Source organism: Rhinatrema bivittatum, chromosome 8, assembly GCF_901001135.1.
Source record: "Rhinatrema bivittatum chromosome 8, aRhiBiv1.1, whole genome shotgun sequence".
Lineage (NCBI taxonomy): Eukaryota > Metazoa > Chordata > Amphibia > Gymnophiona > Rhinatrematidae > Rhinatrema > Rhinatrema bivittatum.
The window spans coordinates 18,678,438-18,705,417 of NC_042622.1; the positions used below are offsets into that span (position 1 = coordinate 18,678,438).

Here is a 26,980-nt window from a genome sequence, read left to right on the forward strand (position 1 = left end):
GGGGCTGTGTGAAGAACAGATGTAGGGAGAGAATCAGATCTACAATCTCGAAAGCAGGGCTGAGCTACATAGCAGCAATGTGCATTGAAATCAACCTGACAGGCCTGGATGATAAGTGAGGGAACCGAGGAAGGACTGTGCGCTTTCTGGAGCTGGAATTTACCTTATTGAAAATCTGTTGAGCCGAGCTCACTTTCTAGAGGGTATAGTTGAAAAGCCCTGGAAAATTCTCGCCTATGTATGGTTTTCTCTTCCTTCTTGGGGGTTTTGATTTTTACATTTATTCAACATTGGTTAGTAACTACACCTAGATCAGATTACACAGGAACCATTTTGTTCTTTGTAAAAGCAGACCTATCTGTGAGGTAAAGACTACTAATTACTAACCAATCAGAAAGTGTCACTTAAAATACCAGCATTCAGGGGAAAGCCAGAAATGAGGGTGCGTTGACAAAGCCTGAGCTTCAGGCCCTGGTCTGTCCTGCACTGGGAGGTAAGGACAAGTGAAAGCTCACCAGAGATGATCTTTTGTAAGCTCAGGACCTGCTACTGGAAGTCACAGCCGGTGCTGGCAGGGCACAGTTACAAGGAAACCTAAGCAGAAGTCTGCCCTTGCGCCAGAACGGGGCACAACATCGTTTAAAAATACACTGCAAGCTCCAAAAATGCAGCACACATTTACAGTCATATAGGATGAATGATTTCCCAAGGACTTAAAACTAAGATTAAAATCAGATGTCACGGTGCACAGATTGTGACTCTTCACGTTTCCAGGTAAGTAAATCCCTTTCTTTCACAGCACAGCTTGTAATTTACATCTGTGACTGATGACCGTTGCCATCTACTTCCAAGTGCAAAGCCCTCTGGCTGCAAACCCTGAGGATCTGAGAAACACTTTTGGCAGGCAGGCGGGAGGGAACGAGTAGGCAGACCCTGATGAGGCAGCTGATGTCCAGTCTTCAGGGACCTTCGTTTTCTCTTTTTATCAGAGTTATTTTAAACAAAAACAGGAGAAATCAGTGCTGTAAAGCATCCTTTTTCCAAGTACGTGCTTGTAATAAGCACTGAAAAATTCCCAGGAAAAATAAAATAAAAACTGAAAACAAAGGTCCCTGCCCATCTTGGACGGTGACATGACAGAAAACACCTGGATTGTAGGCGGGGCTGTAGGTCTCAGTCACAGCTTGAGACTTCTTTGGCTCCTCTCTGCTCATTATCTCTCTTTAAAAGGGATATTTTTATTATTGCATTTCAAAATGGCCTTTTTTTTTTCTTTTACTCCACCTTGATTCCACAAGAGATGTGCAAGAGAAAAAATTGTGTTTATTTTTTTCTTTTCAAGTGGGGGGAGGTGTTATTCAAGTTTCAGTTTGATATTTATTTCAGTTCGGTTTGTTTGCTGAACCGAAATTACAAAAGAAATGGTTCCTGGCTCTTTCCTTCCCAAAAAACATATAGGGGTAGATTTTAAAAGCCCTGCGCGCCGGCGCGACTATTTTGCATAGGCCGCCGGCGTGCGCAAAGCCCCGGGACGCGCGTAAGTCCCGGGGCTTCGTAAAAGGGGCGGGAGGGGGCGTGTTGGCAGTCCGGGCGTGTCCGGGCGTATCCGGGGTCAGGGGCGGTCCGAAGCGGGTCCAGGGGCGTAGCAACGGTTCGGGGGCAGGCCGCGAGGGCGGTCCTGAGTCCCCCGGCACAACGGCGAGGCGGCGCGCGCAAGTTACACCTGCTTCGAGCAGGCGTAACTTGCACAACAAAGGTGGGGGGGGGGGATTTAGGTAGGGCTGGGGGTGGATTAGATAGGGGAAGGGAGGGGAAGGTGGGGGGACGCGGAAGGAAAGATCCCTCCAAGGCCGCCTCGATTTCGGAGCGGCCTCGGAGGGAACGGAGGCAGGCTGCGCGGCTCGGCGTGCGCAGGCTGCCGATTTTGCGCAGCCTTGCTCGCGCCGACCCCGGATTTTATAAGATATGCGCGGCTATGCGCGTATCTTATAAAATCCAGCGTACTTTTGTTTGCGCCGGTTGCGCAAACAAAAGTACATGCGCGTGTACTTTTTTAAGATCTACCCCATACCTTCTGCAGGGGTCCCTAATGAAAAAAAGAGGCAGGAAGGGCATCCAGTTATGCCTGCCCCTCCCCCCAGCTCTGATTTAAAAATGGCACTGGCTGGCCCGAAGGTTGGCACCATTTTGTTTTACGGATTTACGCTGACCTGGATTTTTAGCCACTTGTCTCCTTGTTTTGTTTATTTTATAATTTTGTTACTGTATTTAGTTTTTATTATTTTAATTTGCATAGGGATGTGTACATATTTCACACTGTATTTATTTCAAGGTATATGTTGGTTGGTCTTGGCGTTTGTGCTCTAATGTTTATTGAATGTTTGCATCTACTGTAAAATCTGTTGCATGTTTGTAATTCCACTTTGGACCTTAAGGAAAGGCAGTTTATAAATATGAAAATAAATTGAAATGCAAGTGCTTTGTTGGGTTTCTGCATTTTGTTCGAAAACTAATGCATGTCTAGATTCCAGTTGGGGCTTAAGCCACACCCCTGTTTCATCTTCTCTATGTCCATTATTGTTATGCATGACCTTTGACCTAACCCAATTTCACAGTCTGTGTGTTCAAAACTAGAGATTCCTGGTCCAGGCAGCGTCATCAGCTCTGTTTCTTCTTTTCAATGTGTCAGACATTATTAGAGTTTCGCTACCCCTCAGTTAGTAAAAGAAAGGCCGCAGAGAAGGAAGATGTCTATGACACCTCCTGCAAATGCTGTTATTATTAGAGAGTCCTCTCTAGATGTCTCTGGGAACTATAGCTGTTATTGCCTCTAAAGGCTATACAGATGTTTATACTCAAAAAATGCTTATTCGCTAAACCCATGAGAACTGTTAGTCAAGGACAAACAGAAACCGGGAGTTGCAGGGCAGGGGAGACAAAACACCAAATAGTACGAAGCAGATGTGCTGGAACTGAGATAAGAACAATCAGGCCGATGCAATACCGTACACTGGCCATAACCCCCGATGCAAAACAGGGATTAGCGTGTCCAAAACACGCGTCCAATCCAGCGCACAGGTAAATGCATGCTGATGAGTCATGATTCAAAAAGAAATGTGCGCCTGACCCGCACATTTTAACCCGCAAAAATGAATGCCTGCCAGGAGCTGGCCTCAATGCTGGAGCCCAAAAAAATGGAGGAAAAACAGAGAATTGAAAGGAGACTTAAAAAAAAAGAAAACGGGTGCCACCGGTCAGGTTAGGAAAAGGGACCCTCATAAACCTGAGCGCCCATTTTCCTAACCCTCTGACCGCCACCTCTCCTGGGCGCCTGCTGCCGAGGAGGCGCTAGGGGTGCACAGTTTCCCCTAGCGTCTCCTTTTTACCACGGCAGCCCATGTAAATATTAAATCGGGCGCCCGGGAGAGGTGGATCGGCACTTGTTAAGGGAGCGGGCGCTCAATCACGAGTGCCTGCTTAACGCTCGCCGATACCGCATCGGCCCGAATGAGAGGAAGGGGGAGTCACTCTTGCTCCAAGCGATGTCAGAAAAAGTCCAGTAAAAGTTAAGCAAAGCTGCAAGGATGAGCATCGTTGTTGCTACTTGTTAGCCATCTGGAGCTGAGAGCGCAGACGGATTTGTTGGGCCCATTTCAACTGTCATTAGAAACGTAAGATTTGCTGTCTTTATATGCACCTTTTAATAGTTTTCTAGTAGTTATTGTTGTTATTATTTGCTTGCAATCAACTCTCTAGTGCTTGCTGTTATTTATCTTTTCTGTTATTATCCTTTTGCTTAGCAAGGGCTCAAATAAACTTCCATCAGATATCTGGACCCTGGTGTACTGTCTCAGTGTACGTGTGCATGTTTGCTTGTGTGTCGGAGAAGCCTCGAAGTATAGAAACCGCTCTGTACTTCCCTCTTTCCTGAGAATTATCCCCAAGGTAGGCTCTCATTTTGGAAAATACCTCTGTGCAGACAGAGGTTAACTTTCCAACAACTGTACGTGCAGGCATCCTCGCGCGTCTACGGCTGCACGTAGATCTACGATAGAATTTTATAGCCCACACGTATCATTTGCATGCACCCCGGAACATACACGCCTATGTATGCTTAGGCGTGAATACATGCAATGCATCGAAAGGGCATACTTTCCCGATTCTAAAAATATATGCGGGTAAACTTTACACACGAAAATAAAATAGGACTGACAGAAAACCCAAATTACCTGCGTAACCTGTGCACGTAGCTGAAATTAACCAGTTTACCAATTCGGCCAGTCCTTTTCCAGATCATGGAGAGCCTCCTGGTTCTTCAACCCTGAACTCCTCCCAGTTCACCCGGACCTCCCACCCAGCCAATACTGCACAATAAACAAGTCCGATATCAATTAGGACAGATAATTAGCAGGTGTGACGTTACGCGAGCCAAGTTGGCAGATGTACGCCGAGTGTCTTTTAAAATAGCGACCCAGGCGCATAACGGTTAGCCCCACCTCAGAGTATCCGAAGTCCGCCTCCTTCTTATGTGCGTACATGTAAAGTATGCCCGTACTACCGCGATGACGCACGTATATCCTAATTTGTATGCACACAACTCCTTGAAAATTCACCCCACAGTGCACTGGACTGAGGTCCTGGACGTGCATAAGCCAAGCAAAGGGAGGGGGGGGGCGGGTTTCGTCTTTGGAGCAAAGTCGACTCAGTTGAATAATAATAAGAGGGATTGCAAGCTGCAGGGACCGGGCTTAAAATGAGGGCATCCTGCTGAGATGAGAAATGCTGTTGACAGGAGACAGCACCGCAGGAAATCCCCAGAAATACAGTTCACGTATTCGCAGGGCAGAGCACAGCAACTACTTACATGAGTCAGCTTTCCGAGTAACGAAGTTCCCGGGTACTCGGCCTGCAGAGTTCTGTGGAAACGCGTGGACAGTCCCGCGTCACGCCGAATCCACGGCGGGCAGAGGAGAGAAGCTTTAGCCCTTCAGCTCTCAGCTCTGCAGGAAACTCTAACCTGTCCTCAGCAAGTTATTTATCATATGCAGAATGGCGTCCCAGGATTGGCTGATTGTCATCACACGGGTATGCTAATACCCTGCTAGGACAGCCTAATTAGGAGGCCCAAGTGCACTTCTGGAAGCTTTTGTCTTGAAGTCCCACTTGACCTGAGGTAGTCCAGTCGTCCCCCCCCCTGCCATTATTTAATAAGTGGAATATGTATCCGGCTCGCATGCATTCGTTATTTTCTGCACGGGTAACAGGTAAAAGGAATGTAATTATTATTGCGCTATTATTTGCAGGGCTCCCCTTAGATTCTGAGGAATGTGCCTGGGAGGGGATATAAAGAGACCCCCCGCCCAGACGCTGCTGCAGACCCAGAGCCAGGGGGCCTGGGAGCTTCCCCCCCCCCAAGGGGAGTCCAAGAGAGAAAGCAAAGCGGAAGCTTTTCCTCTGCCAAAGTGGTTCCCCCGCGAGGCGGCTCTGCCAGCGTTCAGGGCAGGGAAGGATACGATCCTGGAGCGAGGAGGGTGCCCCATCAGCGAAAGCTCGGCAGAAGAGAAGCCGCGCAGCAGGGCGCGCAGGGAAAGGGGAGGAGCTAAGCCAGTTAACGCGTTGCACATGCGGCTGGCCCAACATCTAAATTTAGGCAGATTTCCAGTCAGATTTAGGGGCCTAGGTTTTCAGCTGAAAGTGCCTCTCCGTTTTTAGGCCTACCGTTTGTTTTCCCAGATCCAGACCCTTAGGTTAGGTGCCTAATGCTGAAAAGCAGTGCTCATCCCTTAACTTTTTTTTTTATCACTCTCCCCCCTCCCCAAACTCCTTTTTTGAGGGACATAAATTTAGAGTCCCAGCAAAACTAAGATGCTAAATTCAGATGCTCATACCTAGGCCATTTTCAGAAAGGCTGATTTAGGTTCCTAACAGACACGCCCCCCCCCCCCCCCCCCCATATCACTATTATTTCGTGCCTGAGCGTGGGGGCTGTTGGCAGGGGATTCTGGCTTCCTTTCACTCTCCTCTCAAGACCCAGGAGGCAAAGACCAGTTCTGGAATCCAAGAAAGCACGGGACAAGCACAGGGCATCCCTCGTTGCAAACTACGCCCCTGCAACAGGAATTAATTTGGGCATGCGAGATGGACCGCCCTTGATCCTTACATGCACCATCAGATTCTACAGCCCTCCAGAGTTTCTTACATTCAGCTTTCCTATTACTAATTGGTTACTAAATGTTTCCTTTTTCAGTAACAAGGCTCATCTTATCTGCCCTTCCAAGTCATATCCTGCCTTACACTTCAGCCTGGATGATAAGATCTATTCATTCTTGGTTGCATATCTCAAGTACCTCTACTGCATTGAAACCACCGCTATTCTGCAACGCGAATTATTACAAGCCAGGCTGCAAGGGCTTCTCTTAGCAACCAAACCTGGGTCCTTCTCATTTCAAAAGACTGCCTTACCCCACAACAGCAGCTGTGTGAGCGGCAGAGAACGTCACAGGCTTAGCAAAAGTGAGGCCTCTGTGAACACACAAAGAATCCTATTGCTGGGTTGTGTCGTGCCATTTCTTTTGTTTTTCAATTGAATTTTTCACATCCGGTTTTTTTTTTTTTTTTTTTAAATCAACTATTTCTATGGATACGCTGGTATTTACCCCAGGGAGAAAAGCCTTGCCCACATCCTGTCCATGCCCTCCCCATGGGCATGCGTTTAGTAATTCAGCTAAGTACTGACTGGTTACATGTTGCTTCAAATGCCTAATTATTATAATCTTGCTATATAGCAGCATTGACCCTCAATTTGCCAAATGTGGAAATGTACAGAAAGTCATACACTTTGACGGGGGGAGGGGAGGGCAGGGCATCAATGAAGAAAACAGTCTGAGTTATCCGACATGTAGTTGAGCTTATCAACTGGCTCATCCAGTCCTAATTTTACTCCCATCGTGAACCTGGACTTCTCATTAAACCATAAGGCTTGGGGATGACTGCTCGGACTGCCAGTTGTTATCCTTAAGAGAAACATGGGGGTGACCTGCACGGAGCGGCAGATACTACCATAAGAAGCTTGCTGGGCAGACTGGATGGACCATTTGGTCCTTTTCTACTGTCATTACTATGTTGCTATGTATATGAATCATGCATGTGATGAGATAACACTCATCAACCTTTCCTGAACTGGTTAGTCTACTTGTAGGGTCAGCCCTTAATCTTAGCCCAGAGTACACCGTTGGCCTCAATTCACTGCTCTTCAGCAAAGGGAAATACATTTCGCTGGTGGGTCTGCAAGAAACTCTTGGAAAATTTGTCTAGGAGATGGGGCAGACTTGAGGGCACATATCAGAGTCCCCCAGAACTGACCTATTGACCCCCTTCTGTCGGGGCTTTCAAGCTATGCACAATAAGCGTGCATGAGGTAGATTTACCACTGGCTGTGAGATCAATAGGCAGGTGTGAGAATTGCTGGTATATAGGACGTCTTTCCAAACAACCCAAATATTTTCCCATAGCATTTGTCCAGTATCTAGAAACTCAAGCCCAACATCTATTCAGCGGGAAGAAAAAAATCCCAGAGAACTTCAAGCATCTATTATTTGCCCAATTCAGCCCCTCATGATTTTGATGGAACTGAATCTCAAGTACACAAATGACGCAAGGCTGGTGGCACCTTGGATTTACTGAGGCTTAAGCATTTGAGGACAAGAGTCCATTTCGTCAGACTGCATGAATGCCATGGAGGAAACGGGCAAATATGCACGGCAAAGGAGCAAATAGCGATGGAGGGGACGCTTGCAATGCCTGTCCATAGTCCTCCTTGTACGTTGCATCCTGCCCTCCAATCTACTCCTACTCCTTCTACTTTTATATATTGCGAGTATTGGGTCACCCCAACTCATAAAAGGATACAGTGGAACAAGAAACGGAAGAGAAGAGCAACCAAAATGATAAAGGGGACGGAACAGCTCCCTTATGAAGAGAGGCTGAAGAGGTGGTAGGATAGAGGTTTATAAAAGCAGAAGGGAAGGGTAACGGATACATAGGGAACGGTTATTCACCCTTTCCAGCAGGGCTGGATGAAGGCCTAAGCTGTGTCAAGTTCAAGAGGCCCGAAGCATTACCAAAACAATGTAACACTTGAAATGTAGTCTTTTTTTTTGTTTGTATTTAAGGGCTCCTCATAATCTGAGGCCCCGAGCTATAGCTTTGGCACTGTAGCTCATTCCTGAATCCAGTACAAGGAATAGGGGACACCCGCTGAAACTAACTGGTAGCAGTTTTAAAACAATTCGGAGCAAGCACTTTTTCCATTTAACGCTTAGTTGTGCTGTAGAATTTGTTGCCAGAGGCTGTGGCCAATGCAACTGGGCACAACCGGGTTTACCAGGGAGGTCTGGACGAGTTCCTGAAGGAAAGGTCCATAAACAGTTATTAGCCCCGGCGCTGATTCCTGCTTCTGTCCTTTGGAGTACTTCCTAGTGATCTGGACTGGATCAGAGACAGGATGCCGGGCTTCATAGATCCTTGGTTTGACCCAGGATGGGGCTTCCTAAGTTCACCTCCTCCACTGCCCCGATGCATCCTACAAGGTGGACTCTTGTCCTCCAAAGCTTGTGCCTCAATAAATCTTTTAGACCATAAGGTGCCAGCAGGTCGAGTGCTTTTCATTACCACCCCTCACCGAGGGAGGGGGTCACTGTGCTTACGATTGAGGTGTTCCATTCTGAATCTGCTTTTGTCCGGGTAGGGCAGGACAGCATTCAGGCTCAGTATTGTCTGCCCTTGTTTTGTTGTTCATAAGAAACGCTTTTTAATCCAACCCTAAATTGTACACATCTGTTTCTAACATCCTAAATTACAGAAATGCTCGTGGCTCTGTTGAGAGTGCTATAAAAACCACAAACAATAAAGAAATAACCAAAGAGGAGAGGCGTATTTGTTTGCCTTCTCCGCACCAGTGCAGTGCGTTTCCTCTTTTGCTTTGCAGTTTTTCACGTACCTTTTTTTTTTATTTTTTCAGGCGAGCGCTCTTCAGCTACAGCAGCAGCAGCAGCATTTTCTTGAGCAGCCTGGCTAGTCTGCGTTTCTAGGTAGGGAAAAGAAAGAAAGCGATTCAGTTTCTTTTTTCCAGCGCGGACCGCAGGAAGTGTCCTGTGAAAGGCAGCTGAGCACAGGTTCGGTGCCTCTTCCAGATCTCAGGGCTGACGGCAGGTACCTCTGGTTCTGGTTTCTTATACTGCATTGCTAAGTTAGGGAAGCACTTTAACATCCCCCTATGCAAATCAATGAAAGACAAGGAAGTGACGGCTTCTACCTTGCTGCACGTCTATCACAAGCTGTAACCCTTCTAATAATGCTTATTGAAAAGGAGAGAGAGCAGAAAGAATATCAGAGAGAGGCGAAATGGTCGGGAAATAGGAAACAGACGTCCTGCACACACTGGGCTCTAACTGTGAGGGGCTCGTTCTCAAGCTGTCCCCCTAGTGGCGAGGTCAGTAGCCGCAAGATCTTGGACCTAAGTTCCTGAAGGGAAAACCAGGCTCAGACTTTCCTTTAGGACACACAGGACCGACAAGACGTCGGCACGGGCTTCTCCTGCAGGTAACATTTGTAAGGAAAATAACGCACACAGGCTCGAAAATGGAATCCACTTGCGTTATTTATCAATCCCACCCAAAGCACCCTCCCACCCCCTCCCCAGAACAGCTCCCCTAACTGTAGCTACCGCTCTCCACAAAGACAGGAACTGGGCAGGGAAGGGGAGGGTGAGATTTGCGTTGCGTTTCAACCAGTTTCGTGTAATGGTGAACAGAATCTTTGCTGCTGCCCGGTGATATCTGTGCCTGATGGGCTGCTGGCTAAGATACCCTTGTTCTACCAGAGAAGGAGCTTGCCCTGCTTGTGAATTAGGCCTGTCAGCGCATGACATCTGGAAGCCAGCTGCCAGAAACACGATGCTAGGTAGTGTTACACTTGCACACGGCCTCCTTCAAGGAAAAGCCAGCCCCCAAAGAGGTTCACAACAGGAATGATCCAATAATCAAATACGACATTATCATCATCATCATCATCATCATCATAATAATAATAATACGGTGGAAAGAAAGCAGCATTTTCAGTCCCAGAAAGCGGCCGGCAGCACTAGATGCGGACTCCGGCGTCCTGAGCTTCATGATTTACACTGCAGGTTATGAGGGGGGGGCAGGGATCTCAGGCAGGCGAGCGACAGACTGCCAGAGAGAAAAGAATTAGACCACTCTTCCACACTCAGGACTTCAGAACCATTCTACAAGCTATCATTTTTTCTAAGATCGATTACTGTAACTCTATCCTTCTGGGCCTACCTTCCTCCTATACTAGACCCCTCCAGATGTTACAAAACGCTGCGGCAAGATTACTGACAAACTCCAGGAGGAGGGACCATATATCTCCAATCCTAAAAGATCTCCACTGGTTGCCTGTTCACTTTAGAATCCTCTACAAATCTCTTTCCATAATATACAAAACCATCCATCAACACACCCCACTCGACTTACAAGTCCCATTCCAAATTTATAACTCCTCCAGACCAACAAGAGACACACTCAGAGGATCTCTTCAAGTGCCCCCAGCCAAAACTACCAAACACATTACCTTGAGAGATCGGGCCTTTTCAACAGCCGGCCCCCTTCTATGGAACTCCATCCCACCGGACCTTAGACAGGAGCCCAGCCTCCCAACCTTCAGGAAGAGACTTAAGACCTGGCTGTTTAAAAAAGCTTTCCCGGACACCGATTAATTCTATTCAGCCAGATTCTACCACTTCCACATGTAAAAATGTTATTACTAATGTAAATACCTATACCTAATGTTATTCTCTTTCTTTTCTTCTCTCCTCCCAGTTCTATTACCTTGTTATTTGTAACTGCTTCCTTCTACACAAATAGGTTATTGAATTGTTTACTGTACACCCCTGTTATATGTAAACCGGCATGATGTGTTTGCAACATGAATGCCGGTATATAAAATTTTAAATAAATAAATAAATAAAATAAAACTGTGATATTTACAGCAGCAATGCCTGCCGCTCATAAAGGAAAAAAAAAAATCTAAAATATACAGCAAGTAAGACGAAGGGGATGGGGAATCTTTTTTTATAAAAGGACCGGAAATGCTGAAAGTGGAGCCTCGGTTGTAGAATCAGTGCTGTCGTGAGAGTACACTGGGAAGACAAGCCACCCTATCCCCCTCTCCTCCCCCCTCCACCGGGAGCATCTGATGGGCATTTATTTACTTGTGCGGGAGGCTGAATCCTCCCACCTCGGCCAGGGTCCAGATGGTTTCACATTCAAAATGAGGCCAAGCGGAACCATCATTGGCGCTCCCTCGCCTCTCCCACCTTGTCCAGATTTCCATCCGCAGCCAAAAGGCCGAGGAGGAGCTGCCCTGAACTCACAACTCAGACCCGACACCCGATTTTAGCCCAAAAGGCCGACACGCGGCACCTTGCCTACCAGCTCAGTCTTGACCAGTCACTGGGCAGAGACGTCTGCCTCATTCTGGACCTGAAGATCTGGTTTCTACTTTATGGTCTGAGAAAGAAAATATACCAGCAACTCTTCTCTTACCCCCCCCCCCCCCCCATCTAACTCAGACCTCAGGTACAAGGCACCCTGCATGCATTGCAGGAAATAGGGACCTCAACCACCAGGGAGGCTGATAAACACAACAGGAGGACTCCAGTTCTGGAGAAATGCAAGCAGAGCTGGTTTTCAGGATACCCACAATGGATATCGTCAGACCCAATCAACATGCGCGCTCAGAGCATCCGCTTTGCAGACCTCCAGAAGTAAATGGCCATCATCACTGCTGTAAGGCATAGACAGGACTCAGTATGCACAGTGTTTTGAATGCTCCATAATGGATTCTCTTGGCTGTCTATGGACTTCTCTACAATATACTCAGACAAAAAAAAAAAAAACCCCACAGGAAACATATGAACCCAAACACTAATGAATGGCAGAGGCGTCTGGGACCTATTTCCCAGGACATAATTTTAATTCTGGGACTGTGAAAAAATCCTTTGAAAACAGGAACCAAAATTTGATTTTAATATTTTCCTCATGGATTCTACCCCAGAAAAACATAAAAAAATATTCTCTTCTGATGCAGAATTTCAATTCACTGTCTGGGTTTATCCCAGTACGAAACACAATAGTGATAAGACAGGCTCAAACACTATTTCTTTTTCTTCACTTTTTTCATAAATATGTCTCATTTAAGCACTGACAAAATCTGCTGGACTTAAGTGACTTCCGCATTTAAGATGTCAAGTATGCATTTGATTTTTCCGTCCTTATGGCGACAGGATCGTGGTAAGCTCTGCTGGGACATGTGCCAAGTGCTGCAGAAGGTTTAGGCAGCAAAATGAAAGTCTTTTGTAAAATGTAAAAGATGCGTATTGCGTAACATTTCCTCTTCCCTGGGTTGCCTTTCCATGGCCACAGTAACGGAGGGCAGGCTCCTTGCTGTGCATTGTTACAACTGGACATTCACACAGACCTTTTGGTGCAAAATCCAAAAGAGACCTTTTGGGTCTGACCGTGTCGTTTCCGGGTGACAAAGACAGGGATCTGCTGTGCTTCTACAATGGCGACATTTGTTTTGGATCGTTTCCCGCCCGAAACAACAAAAAGGACTCCAGAATGCTTTTTTTTGTTTCTCTTAGCAGATTCTAAAATGCGCTAAAACAAGATAACGGCCTGTAAAATAAAGCAGCATGAAATAATGTAGTGTCCTCTAAAATCAACGTAGCGAGAAATAAAACCATGTAGTGTGTTCTGAAACAGAGTTTCTCCACCTTTTTTATATCAAGACATACTTTCCAGTTGCTTGATTCTCGTGGCACACCGAACCAAATTTTACAACGTCACTGGTCAAGTGACTGTGAAAAGGCCAAGACATGTACTTTTAACTAAAGTGAACAGCACTACCTTCCCTCTCCAACAACACTCTTTTTCTCTCTAAACCCAACTCCTCTCAAGATCCATTCCCAATGGATCTTGAGAGGGGCCTCCGACTTAATATCATAGCGATATTAAGTCGGAGGCCCCAAAGATTAAAAAAAAATTTAAAAATCTTAAAAACAAAAAACAAAAAAAACTACCCGTGGGTTGGAAGACGGACGCTCAGTTCTGCCAATAAGGAAGCGCTAGGGATGCTAGTGTCTCTAGTGCCTCCTTTTAACTGCGGGCCCTCATTTGCATACTGAATCGCGTGCCCAGGAGAGTGGACTGGGCACGTGTTGGGAGTGCGGGCGCTCGCCTCAGAGCACCGGCTCTCCCGCGCGGTTTACTGAATCGGCCTGACTGTGAGCACTACTTTCTTTGATGCAGAAAGCCTATCACTTTTATGCTCAGAGCAACCCAATCCTTAGAAGGAACATTAGCTAAGTCCATCCCTTGCTTAAAATAATCCCTAGTATCTACTAACAGCAGTGAAAATAAAATGTGTATGAAAAAATATTTTCAGCAATAACTTTCAAAACCACTTTCTGCATGCAGGTGAAATTAATAAAGAGTAAACTTTTGTTAAAATAGAAATGAAGAAGGAATGGCCATAATATGGTAAAAGCCAGTGATAACAAGTACCATCATTTTCACAGCAAGAATTAAAGTTACACAAGACAGACCCTCACCAAAACAAAATAGAAATGCGCCAACAATAACTGAGCTGGAAGCCACAAGCCTGATATTATGCAGAGCAACAATGGAAAAACAGAATTATCATTCGTCACAAAACATAAAGCAATAAAACCAAGACATAAAACATTCATAATATTAAAATCATACTAATAAAAAAAATGTTAAAACAGCCAACAAATACCCAATAGTTTTAAAAAAACTTGTTATAAATTTCCCAAAACGCCAATAAAGTTATTTCAAAACTGCAGAAACATCAACCACCACCCAATAATTAAAATAGTAAGGATTTTTAAAACTCCTGCTCTCCCTACCTGGGATCTTTTGATTTCTAGTCATCCTGAGATTCTCATGGATTGGGGGAGGGAGGGCCACACCAACTTTATCTTCTCTTTCTCACACAAACACAATAACGCATTCATTCTCTCACACACTCCCTCTTTTATACATGCCTATGCTCTCACACACACTCCCTCTCTCTCACATACACAGGCTCTCTCTTCCTCATAGACACACTATGTGTGTGTATGTGAGCCTGTGAGAGCCTGAATGTGACATGCATGCTCACACAGGCACACATAAGCAGGCTCCCAATCTCTCTCACACAGCCACACATTCAAGCAGGCTCTGAACCTCTCTCTCTCACACTCTCTCTCTTTCACAGAGGCACACTCACAAGCAGGCTCCCAATATGTCTCTCTCTCTCGCACTCACACACAGATTCTCTCTAATGCTCTCTGGCCCCTATATGTTCTTGCATGCTCGCTCTCTCTCTCTCTCCCTGAAACATGCAGGCAGCAGCAGCTACCTCCTTGGACCCATGCACACACACACAAGCTCTCACACATGCAAGCTCCCACACACCCAAACTTTCTCACATGCTCTTGCTCACAAACACACCTCTTGCACACATACTGCACATATACAACCTCTCGCATATGCTATTGCTCACACTCACTCACACAAGCTCTCAAACACTCTCTCTCCCTCCCCCCGAATGTGCATTTTGTCAGAGGCAGCAGACGCTTCTCTTTGGCCCTGCAGCAGCCACCGCTCTTCCACTGCATGGATCAACATTCTCTCTTTGGCTGCGCAGTCCAGGTCCAATGCGGCAATGTTTTCTCTTTGGCCATGCATCCTGGACATGACGGGGAACCTTCTTTCTTCAGCCATGCGGCCCAGGCCCATTCAGCAGCCTTCTTTCTTTGGCCCAGGCTCATCTGGGATTGGAACAGCAGGGGAAGAAAATGTGGATTTCGTGCCCCCCGAATCTACCCCGTTTCAGGATGAGGACACTGAGCTGTTGAGAGGAGCGACTTCGGCCTTAGAGAGGGAGGTGCAACTGGCCGGAATATCGCCGGTGTTAAAAACGGGTGAGTTTTTGTTAAAACCCCATTTTCAAATGCCCACTAAACCAGATAAAATAACTCTAGAAGCAATTTGGGATATTATGGCGGCGCTGGTGAAATCGATTGGCAACTTTCAGGATAATTTGGAAACTGCAGAACAGAAATTGGAACTATGTGAAAATCAATTAGAAGAAATAAAGCCAAGGTTGGGAATAATTGAGGTTGAAATGAAGAAAAACCAAGAATGCAAAGTGAAGATTATAAAGGACATCAATGCTGTATCAAGGAGATTGGAGTTTTTGGAAAATTTTTCCAGACATTTAGATTTAAGATTCCTTAACTTTCCTAAAATTGTTGGTGAGCTCCCATATATTACATTAAAGAAGTATTTCATTGAAGTTTTGAAATTTCAGAGGGAGAAATTCCCTTTGTAAATAAATTATATTATCTTCCTGTATCTAATAGGAACAGGAATTTATTGCATATAAATACAACTGAAGGGAACTTAACCAAATTCCTAGAGGACTCTGCTATGGAATATTATGAGACTGCTACTTTAATGGTATCCTTTATATCCGAAAAAGATCTTACTGAGATTATGAAACGCCATTTTAGAAATATAGAAAATCAGTTCCGTGGGGCACAAATACGTGTGTTCCCGGATTATGCTCCTGTTACTCAAAACAGGAGACCTGAGTTTCTTGCAACAAGATCTCAAGTAATAGCATTGGGCTTTTCTTATGTTTTAAAATATCCTTGCAAATATGTTGTGAAATCTGCAAAAGATATGTTTGCTTTTTATTATCCTGAACAGTTAAAATCCTTTCTAAACACTTGGAGGGTGATCGTTCCCTCCGTAGTACAGCCTTAGACTTGGAACATAAATGAATATATACCTTTAGCTACGTTAAGCTTAATACATGCAAGATGATGTTTCCTAACCTCTTCCTTTAAATTTCTGTCCCGAACTGAAGAGGTTTCTTTAAGACGAAATGCAATATGTAATTTTGAAGCTGAAATAAGATTGTTTCTTTTGTTTAAATTGAAATTAGATGTAAACATATTGTATTTCCTTTTTTTTTTTTTTAGTAAGTTATGGCTTGCTGTGAATTATGAAAATTAGAAAAATAAAATTTAAAAGAAAACAAAAAAACAAACCACGCGTCCAACCCCCCCAAAACTAATAGCGCCCGCAACATGCAAATGCATATTGATGGGCCTATTAGTTATTCCCGCGCCATACAGAAAGTAAAATGTGCAGCCAAGCCGCACATTTTACTTTCAGAAATTAACGCCTGCCCAAAGGCAGGCGCTAATTTCTGCTGGCACCGGAGAACTGCACAGAAAAGCAGAAAAAAACTGCTTTTCTGTACACCCTCCGACTTAATATCATAGCGATATTAAGTCGGAGGCCCCAAAATTTTAAAAAAATCAAAAATTAAAAAAAAAAAAAAATTGTAATCGGCCGGCAGCCCGCGGGTTGAAAGACGGACATTCAATTTAGCCGGCGTCCGTTTTCCGAACCTGTGGCTGTCAGTGGGCTCGAGAACCGACGCCGAAAAAAATTGAGCGTCAGCTGTCAAACCCACTGACAGCCGCCTCTCCTGTCAAAAAGGAGGCACTAGGGATGCGCTATTGTCCCTAGCGCCTCTTTTTACAGTGGGCCCTAATTTGCATCTTCCTCCCTGAATCGCGTGCACAGGAGAGTGGCCTGTGCGAGTGCCAGGAGAGCGGGCGCTCACCCGCTCTCCTGCGACTTTTACTGAATCAGCCTGATAGATAGTAGCATAGTAATGACAGCAGAAAAGGATCAAATGGTCCATCCAGTCTGCCCAACAAGCTTCTTATGGTAGTATCTGCCACACCGTGCAGGTGTGGCATGTTTCTCTCAAGGGTAATAACTGCCGGTCCATGCAGTTATTCCCAAATCTTATGATAATCCATAAAAAATGTACTGCTAGCAACATTTTTACTGGGTGATGAGCCTTCTTGAAAATTCAGATGGTGCTGACGTACTTGCTTATGGACTTAGCCTTAGTCCATAAGCAAAACACATCCTGTGCTTCTAAGATCTCATGGATTCGTTTTGGATAGTAAGGAATACATAGGTGCTCACCTGCTGTTGCATGCACTTATTTACTTATTTTGTATATATTTTAATTTATTAATCACCTACCCTATAGTTAGGCCCTAGGCAATGTACAACATTTATAAATACCTATAGTACCTGAATGTAATCCACTTTGAAGTGCCTGAAAAAGTGTAATATAAATCAAATAAATAAATAAATACAAATTGATAATACAAAAATAACAATATATGATAATAAAACATAAACAAACAGCAATTAAAATAAAAATGAATAAAACATATCCGCTGGAACAGAAACATCAACAGAAAACCAAAACAAATCATGTGTCACCTGTTAAAATAAGATATCAAAGCACAACTAAGAATGCCTAACTTGCCTCTCATCGACTTACAAGCAATGGGCCGGATTTTAAAAGGGTTACGCGTGCTGGGCCTATTTCAAAAAGGCCCAGCGACACGCATAAAGCCCCGGGACATATGTAAGTCCCGGGGCTTTACAAAAGGGGCGGTCCAGGGGTGGGGTGGGGCCAGAGGCTTCCGCATAGCAGCCATTGCTGCTGTGTTGGAGGATCGCGTGCCGGCAGGCTGCCGGTGCGTGCAACTTGTGCCTGCCTCTGGCAGGCGCAAAAGGTAAGACAAGAGTCGGGGGGGGGGGGGGTTAGAGTAGGGCTGGGGGGGGGCAGAAGGTTAGGGGAAGGGGTGGGAAGGTTAGGTTAGGGGGAATGGAGGAAGGCAGCACGGCTCGGCGCACGCAAGCCGCACAATTGTGCACCCCCTTGCACATGCCGACCCTGCATTTTATAACATGCGCGCGCCTGCGCGTGCCGAGTAGTGCGCGCAGATGTAGGCCGCGCGCGCTTCTTTTAAAATCTACCCCAATGAATTCCTCTGACAACAGTGCAATCTTTCACCGCCAGCAAGACAAGTGGATCAAGACAATTATCCAATACAAAATCGGAAATAATAATTAAAACTCTGAATATGGGCAAAACAAAGTGATCGAGGCAAAACATCCATAACCATTACTTAGCTAAAAAGTGAATACAAGAAAGGCACAAGTTTTGCCAGCTTTCGTAATAGCCAAGTATCCTGTAACATGTCTAATCTCCTTTGGAATCAAGAACAAGCCCTTTTTGTAGATTCTACATAGTTTTTCTCTGCTAAGGATGGCGTGTAAAAGAAAAGATCTCGCAAGGAATGCAGTGACCTGGTTGGAACATAAAAGCTCCATCAGTCCCTCAAATACTGAGGGCCAGCCTTTGAAAGGCTTAAAAGCCACAGCAGGAAGTGAGTGAAGGCACTCTGTGGTCACACAGTCTTAACCTTGATGATCTGCATAGCCACTGAATTTACTTTTTAGGTTCCAGTAGTCCAGCCATCCAGAGACCACAACATGGATTACAGGGGATAGGTTTTCTCGGGACAAGTAAGCTCTAAGATTTAGGATGGTATGAAGTTGCAAAAACCATGTTTTCACAACATTGTTAATTTTTACTTGCAAATGTAACTCTGAGTCCAAAATAATAATTTTCAGGTTTTACCTCAGACATAATTTGCATAATTTGATTATCAAAAATTACTTACAGAGGATCCGAATTCATCGAGAGTTTATTAACCCTCCAAATTTCATCTTAACCCACCACATCAGGCTATTTTGTGGCATTCAGCTCTGCACATGATCCGGACAGTTTTTTGTTTGTTTTTTTTACTTTTCATTATGCGTAATACCTGATTAGGTTACATGTGCATAAAATTAGATAATTAAATCCTGCCTTCTTTATGAAGTCTTCCAGTGGCTGCAAATATATGTTTAGTAAAAGCGGGGAGGTCGCAGATCTTTGAATTCCCCTGGAGCCTTGGAACCCAACGAGCAAGCGAACCACTACCTGGCTTTGCCCTTGGCACCGAGGTCTGCCAGCCCAGGGCGTCCAAGACCACAGAGAGATGTACAGTATTTCTCATTACTGCTTAACTCAGCCTTCTAATGTAGCAAGTGGCTACAGAAGGACGCTGGTCACAGAGTATTTGATTTCCTTCCACCCTCCTGAAACCCCTTCAGACCCACTTTCTTTTCAGCGCTTGCCAATGCTTTCCGCAGTTTTTCCCAGTCTACGTGGTTAACACAGAGCAGAGGTTGCCTTGTTACTTTCTGACTAATCGCATGACTCAGGCATGAAGCCTGTAAACAGCAGTTGCATCAGCTTTAGGAGCTGCGTTTTCAAAGGCACTTTTTAGCTTTTAGGAAAAAAACAAGCTTTACAGTCACCCAACTGAAATGGCGCCCTTGGCTTTTCCAGGAGCTACAACTCTGTGGTTTGCCTTTCCAGATCTTTTACTCAGGTTCCCTTCCATGAAAATGTTTAAAATGAGTTTCTGCAGCTGCAAAACATGCACCTCTAAATCAGATTGAAAAACTCTCGTCTCTCTTTCAGAAAAGAGCCTCTCTCAGGGGCCGATGCAATACAGTGCGCTCACACGAGCGCACACGAGCGCACTGTTTAACCCGCTGTCGGATGCGGCTTAAATAGGCGCTAATCCACCCCCTAATGCAATAGGGAGATTAGCACCTATTTAACGCGTGTCCGACGCGGAGGTAATGAGTTAGCGCTCATCACATGCAAATGCACGTGAATGAGGCTATTACTCATTCACTCCAAATGCAAAAAAATAAATGTGCGGCTCAAGGCGTACATTTATCACTCAGATATTAACGCCTGCCTGGAGCAGGCGTTAATAGCTGAGCACACGAAGAAGAAGTACAGGAAAGCAGAAAAAACTGCTTTTCTGTACTTCTTCAACAAAAAAAACAAAATACCTCGGCAGACCACCGAGTTATGAAGACCGACGCCGGTAAACTCAGCATCGGTTTTCATAACCGGCCGTCTGCGACGCGTTACCCCCTAATTTGCATATTGCATGGTGGCCCCCCCTTGCAGGCGCCATGCGTGTGCACTAATAAAGCGGGCGCTGAAAAGACAGCGCCCGCTTTCCGTGGAAAATATTGCATCGGCCCCTCAGAACGGACAGCACCTCAGTGGGCGTTTTTAGCACTTTTCAGCTCTAAGCTGGGAAGTGCCAATGCGGTGCTTAAATCCAGCCATCTACCTGTCCATGAAGAGGCAAGCAAGACTTGGCTACCTGCGGACATCTCAGGATGAGATTGCGAAGGACCATAGACCTGACATCTACCCTATTGAAAATGACTTTGAGCAGATGTGAACAAGGGACAAAATCTGAAAATGCTCCACATCCGTGCATCTGCTTGCTTTGTTCTGCCTTATTTGGACTGCTGTATGCACAGTGATGCGGGATGGCTTAAGGCAATCCCTCGCCCCCCATGGTAGAAGTCCAGTCGTACAGAGAGATGGAGGGGCGCCTTGGAGTCTGTCCCTTTTGGTGATATGAAATGCTGTAGAAGGGGGAAAGCAGCAGTCAGAGTTCCCAGAAGAGTGGCAGAGTGTCAGTGATAACATTTCTAGAAAGCTGGCAACCCTGGCACGCTCCCAGGAACCGTAAGACCTGCCGCCCACCTTTTCCCCAGCATCTGCGCTCTAGGGAAGTGGGAGATGGATGAACAGTGGGGGTCTGTGTGTGGTGCACTCTTTCCAGGTCACTGCCTTATGCCCACTCCCTCCCAGTCCTCATCACACACAATTAAAAATTATGCATTTATAATAACAGATTTTACATAAAAAAAAGTACATTCATAATCTTCTGAGGTAGAAATATCACAACTACATGCATATTATTTTTAAATCACTGTTGTGGTACCAACTAGAAAACCCTTTCTAAAGATGCTTGGAATCCATATGGTGGTAGGCCTCTTGTAAAATGTGTTTGAAGTGGTCTCGGTCCTCAAAAAGCCATGAGTCTACTGAATTTCAATTACAATACAGTAAACCTCCCCAACCAAAACAGCACTAACTGCCAGCACTGTAAATATTACAACAGGACCTAAAACACCAATACACCTCCTATTAGGAAAACAGAACAAGCCAGGCTGCTATAGATCAATAAACAGAAATTACATGCCAGAAAAATATCTCACCTCAGTCAAACATGCAGAATACAGATAAACCCTCACCAAATACAGAATAAAGATATCATAAAGTAGAACGAGAAATGTGCAGACAGAAACTGAATTGAAAACCACAAGAAACCAGACTTTGTATGCAGTGCAACAATGGAAAACCAGAATCACCATCATTCCTTATAAAACAATAATAAAATCAAGAAATACATCACATCAATCAAAATAATAAAACTAAGAGAGAGAATAAATATTTCAAAACAATTGACAAAGAAAACATCATTCAGTGATTAAACTGAAAGAAATTTTTTTTAAAGTTCTCAAAAACAAATAAAATTTACAAACAACGAACAGATCAAATAATACCCAGCAATTAAAAATAAAAAGAATAAAAATATTCCCTGCTCTCCATACCTGAGATCTTTTCATTTCCAGTAACACTGAGATCGTCATGGATTAGAAGAGGGGGACTGCACAAACCTTATCCTCTCTCTCTCACACACACACACACTTACACACTCCCTGTCTCATACACACATTCATGCCCTCATACACACTCCTTTCTCTCACATATACAGGCTGTGTCTCCTTCACGCATCCTCGCTCTCTCTCACACACACACAAATTTTATGTATTTATTTTATTTATTTAAAATTTCTTATATACTGCTTTAAGTGTTTAAAGCGATTCACAAAATTCACATACATAAAATAGCATAACAATTCTTACACTTTAACATACACATAAAAATTGCTTGTAAGTAAATACCTTAACAAGTAGCATCTAGAGAAAGATACCTTGTTATTTTAAAAAACATGTATGCACCATGAGGAGCTCATTAGCTGTCAGTAGCATGATTGCATTCAAAATGCACACAGGATCTCATACACACATATGTACACAGACTCTCACACAAACCATCTCTGTCTCACACACACTAAAACCCTCTCTCTCACACATTCCCTCTCACACACATGTGCAGGCTCTCTCTCTCACACACACACACATGTACACAGGCACTCACACCTCCACTCTCTCTCTCTCACACACAAACACATGCACATAGGCTCTCACTCACATCCCCTCTCTTTCACACTCACACATGCATAATATGCATATGGGCTCTCATTGGCACCCTCTCGCTCTCTCTCACACACACTCACATATGCACACAGACACTCACATTTTCTGTCTCTCACACAATCACATGCATATAGGCTCAAACACATGCAAATATACACATAGCCCCCCCCCCCCCCACACACACACACACACACAGGTGCTTGCTTACTTTCTCACCCACATACTCAGGTCCTCCCCTTCTCTTTTTCAGCTGCAGTGGGATGGGATCTGCCATGGCCCCGCCAGAACTCTTTTCAGTCTTGAGCACTTTTGTAATCGTGTCTGCGACAAGGTGAAGCAGTCACCGCAGACGTGTCTGGGGGCACTTTCACCACCCCCTTATAATTTGCTGCCTGAGGCAGCCACCTCACCCTGCCCAATGATGGAGCCTCTCCTGCAGAGACATCACAGACTCCATTCACCCATGAGTTTTACTCACCCAAGACCTACGGTGAGGTGGAGGAATGTAAAAGCCACACAACTTTTGTAAAGGGAGCATTAAATCACTAGGTGCATTCACATATGCAAAAGGGTTTTCATCATCCCAAAAGGATTTTTTTTAAACTGACACTAATAATTTTTTTTTTCATAATATGGAACTTCATTTATTTTACTGGTTTTGTGTTCTGCCTCTTGCTGCGTACCCCGAACGTGACACACAGTGATGTGGGAACCCGGGAGCCTTCTGTAATGTAATTCATGGCTGTTCCCAGGGGTCAGGGGAGCAACTCGGTGATCCAACGCAGAGCTTGCATAGTTATAATAAGCAATAAGAGCTTCCGACGCCGTATGTATGGGATGCTGTGTACCACTTTCTTTTAGGGGATACAAACATTATAGGGACTTATTCTTAAGGAGCTCGTACCTAGTAAAAAAAAATCTATTGAAAAGAGAATTCTCATTTTTTAAGCAATATTTTGTTGTTATTTGAAATATTTGGTAAGACAAATGTTGAAATTAAGGTTCATTAAACAAGCAGCATCACTTTCTCCTCACGATATTAGCTGCTCTGTTTCTTGGCTCTGTTCCTGTCTTCACTTGCTCCTAATCCCTTTAACTTTTTTTGATTCTTACCTGTGGTCATACCCTGTTTTGTTTTGGGTTTTTTTTTAACTGTCCCCCTTAAAACAAGGACAGGCAATTACAGTCCTGGATGAACACAAACCTGTCGCATTTTATCAGGATACCCACAAAGAAATGCATGAGATATATTTGCATGCACGGCCTTCGTGCTATGAAAGTACTGAATATCTCGTGCATAATCCTTCCGGGACATCCTGAAAGCCAGGACAGGTTGGCAGCCCCCCTGTTTGTTTGCAGTGTTTTTAGTCTTTAGATTTGGGGGGTCTCTGGTGAGAGCAGCACCACAGCATCAGATTTAATTGGACCCATGCTGGTGAGCCAGGCTACCCGGGAAGAGTTTGCACAAACATCTCGCACCCAGATTTTGCTTTGCAAATGAGAAAAAAAAATGAAAAACTGTTAACAGTTTCTGATCAGTCAAACTCCTACCCGACTTTCTTCAAAAACACAGCACTGACGCTTTCAAGATGAATTGGTAGCAGAGTAGATTTAGGGAAATAAGGGTCATCTAGACGAGTCACTCTGCCCAGCTGCCTTCGTTTCTCGGCTTCTCCGACCAATAGCGTTCAGGGCTGCCAACTGAGAGCAAATGTACTGACTGTCAGTTTATGAAAAATAAATAAATAAATAAAAAAGACCTACCCATCAAAGCAATTTCATGGTAATAAAAAGTCAGGAAGGATGGGGCTTGTGCGTCGGCAGGCAGGGCTCAGCTCCATGAGACCGCAGTATTTGGCAGCTGGGGGGAGTCCATCTCTGTGCACGGAAGGGCTGAAGCCTGGCATGGTAAGTCCAGCTGGGCACACGAGAAGGCAAAGGGAAAGTGTAAAAAAAAGAAAAAAATCAGGCTGTCAGTAAACATCTGGCAGGCTGTCAGCAGAAAACGTTTCATGGGGTGGTAAGACCCATCCTTGCCCTCTGCCGTCAGGAGATCTCCCGGCTTACAGGCTCCAGGTCTCTGGGGTAAACCGGAGAGGGCACCCCCGACCCCTCCCCCAAAATGAGAAGATCCTGCCTGAAGGCTGGAGGGGGCCAGGAGCCGGGCTGCCTTTCAGGACTCGGGCTCGTTTGCTCTGAACCTCGGGCCCCCCCCCCCCCCCGGGGCAGCGCTGCCCCCTGTGCTCGGTAAAGCGCGCAGCGAAGCCACGAGAAGCGCGGAGGGGGCTCAGCCTGGCCGGGCTCGCAAGATGTTTCCCCCCAGGTTTTCATTGCATTTCACAGCAATAAAGAAACCCGAGCGATTTTTAAATGCGTCTCCTGCTTTTCTTCCCCCCCCCCCCCCCCAGACAAAAGTATGGCCCGTGCGAGCTGAAATAAAGCAACAGCCAGAGAGGAGCTCGGGCTCGGGCATCGGACACTGGGAGTTCTCTGGCAAATCCTAAATCCCCGGCGAGCTGCCGGGTTCCCGTTTTGGGGACCCCCTGGGAAAGCCGGGCTGCTTCTAGGAAACTTCCAGCCAAGCCCCGGGACTGAAAAGTTCCGGGGCTGAGGACCTTGGGGGGGGCTTCTTTCGCCCTCCTCTCACGCACTTTGCACGGAAGCAGTGCTGAGCCCCTGCTTTCCGATCTGCTTCGCGTTCAGTTAGAACCGATGAAGGCTTCCCTGCCAGAGGTGCCCAGCCCCAGCCGAAGGGGGCAGGCAGGTGCCCTGCAGCAGCAGCAGCAGCCAAGCCCCGCCCCCCGGGGCCCGGGGTCTGGCGCGAGGCCGAGCCGTGCACCCTGGCGCTCCAGCCCCAGACGAGCGCGCGCCTCGCTAACCTCTGGCCCTGGAGAAGCCGAAGCCTCGGGCGCTCCTCTTCCCAGTGCGAGCTACGGGCCCGGTGGGGGGCCGGCGGCCCTGTGCATGGTCCTCGCTCGGTGCTAGCGCTCGCGCGTCTGCACCGCTGCAGCTCTGTGTGTGTGGGCGTTCGGCAGGCGCGCGGCTGCCTTTGCGAAGAGATTCGCACGCGTCTCGAGCTTAAGGGCTCCAGAGCTCGCCTTCCACCTCGCCAGGCCTCAGACCTCCCTTGCCTTTGCAAAGGGATGTGATCCTGACATTCTCAGCGTTTTAAGAGAGCGCCCATGCTGCTATATCACCGTGCCCCGAAACAGCCCTGCGTGCCTCTTCTGTTTGCAGATTGCACGCATGCATTGAGGCTCTAACCCCTGTGCAGAGAGGTTAAGGACCGTGCACAGAGCCCTGCTGCAGCTCTACAGAAGAGACTCATCAGAGATACATTGGGGTTAAGGCAAGGAACTAACCAGCGGACTCCGAAAGCTTGTGGGAGAATGACTGTAAGATTTCCTTCCACCTTCTGAATTCAGCCTCATCTCCCGCCATCTTCAGCACCAAGGCTGGCAGCTACTGAAAGACATCCATTAGAAACGTTAGGTTTCCATTTACTGCTCGCACGTTTCCCTCTATTCTTGTAATCCATAACTTGTACAGGTCACTTAGGAACCGATGTACTAAAATATGCTGCCATCGGCCACTAACACGAGCAAGCGCTGTGCTCGTCGAGCACACGAAGGGCTGACGCTAACGACGTTCCAGGGACTTTAGCCGGATTTTTGTTTTCTTACGCGCGCAAGTCTGCTTCGGGCTGTGAAAACGGCCAGACTTTAGCTCCCTGCATGGAAGTCATAGTTATACGTTCAATCAGCCAAACGTAAACACGGGAGCCGGATTGGGGGACCCCAGCTGGGTGGCAGGGTAGACTTCCAACAGTTGCGGCCGAGCAGGGGGCAACGCAGGCAGACGTGCGGGAAACAGGCGGCCGGTGGCCGGGCATGGGAAACAGCTGATCGCGCAGATTAAGCAGGAGCTGGCACACAGACACACAAGGGAACTGCAACCTGCTTCCCCGCTCAGCAATGGGTTATAAATGTTAAAATGCATTAACAGTTATTAGAATTCAGTGAGATGCTTCCATGGATCCGGACCCGCTTTCCAATTAATTTTTAACTTAACCACTGAAGGGTGAGCCTGCTTGCAGTCTGGATTGGTATATATATGTCACGATTTTGTGAATCCTTGATGGTTAACAGTCTTACCTAGGCCAGAAGGAAGTCCAACTCCAGTCCAGGTTGAGGCAGGCGGCAGGGCAAGAGTATCCAAGTCCGGTCCGGGTCTAGGCAGGCGGCAAGGCAAGAGTATCCAAGTCCGGTCCGGGTCTAGGCAGGCGGCAAGGAAGAGTATCCAAGTCCGGTCCGGGTCTAGGCAGGCGGCAAGGAAGAGTATCCAAGTCTGGTCCGGATCTAGGCAGGCGGCAAGGAAGAGTATCCAAGTCTGGTCCGGATCTAGGCAGGCGGCAAGGAAGAGTATCCAAGTCCGGTCCGGGTCTAAGCAGACGGCAAGGCAAGAGTATCCAAGTCTGGTCCGGATCTAGGCAGGCGGCAAAGCAAGAAAATCCGACAGAGCACCAACACAAGAAGCCTGTAGTTGAGGCGAGGTTATGCTGAAATCGGGGCTCTGAGTACTGAGGTTCTAGTACTAGGCGTCATAGTGGATAACACATTGAAATCGTCGGTTCAGTGTGCTGCGGCAGTCAAAAAAGCAAATAGAATGTTGGGAATTATTAGAAAGGGAATGGTGAATAAAACGGAAAATGTCATAATGCCTCTGTATCGCTCCATGGTGAGACCACA

General features: G+C 46.1%; 1 long non-coding RNA gene across 2 annotated transcripts; it reads right to left on the reverse strand.

Annotated features, from left to right (window-relative positions):
- Positions 1 to 9,037: 9,037 nt before the first annotated feature.
- LOC115098050 lies at positions 9,038 to 25,243 on the reverse strand. Of its 2 annotated transcripts, none has more exons than XR_003858401.1 (3): positions 25,112 to 25,243; positions 23,997 to 24,150; positions 9,038 to 9,085 (listed from the first exon to the last, which is right to left on the reverse strand). It is a non-coding gene; the product is annotated as an uncharacterized LOC115098050 (long non-coding RNA). The 2 variants fall into 2 exon arrangements; XR_003858400.1 differs by lacking the exon at positions 25,112 to 25,243 and adding an exon at positions 24,884 to 24,994.
- Positions 25,244 to 26,980: the final 1,737 nt, after the last annotated feature.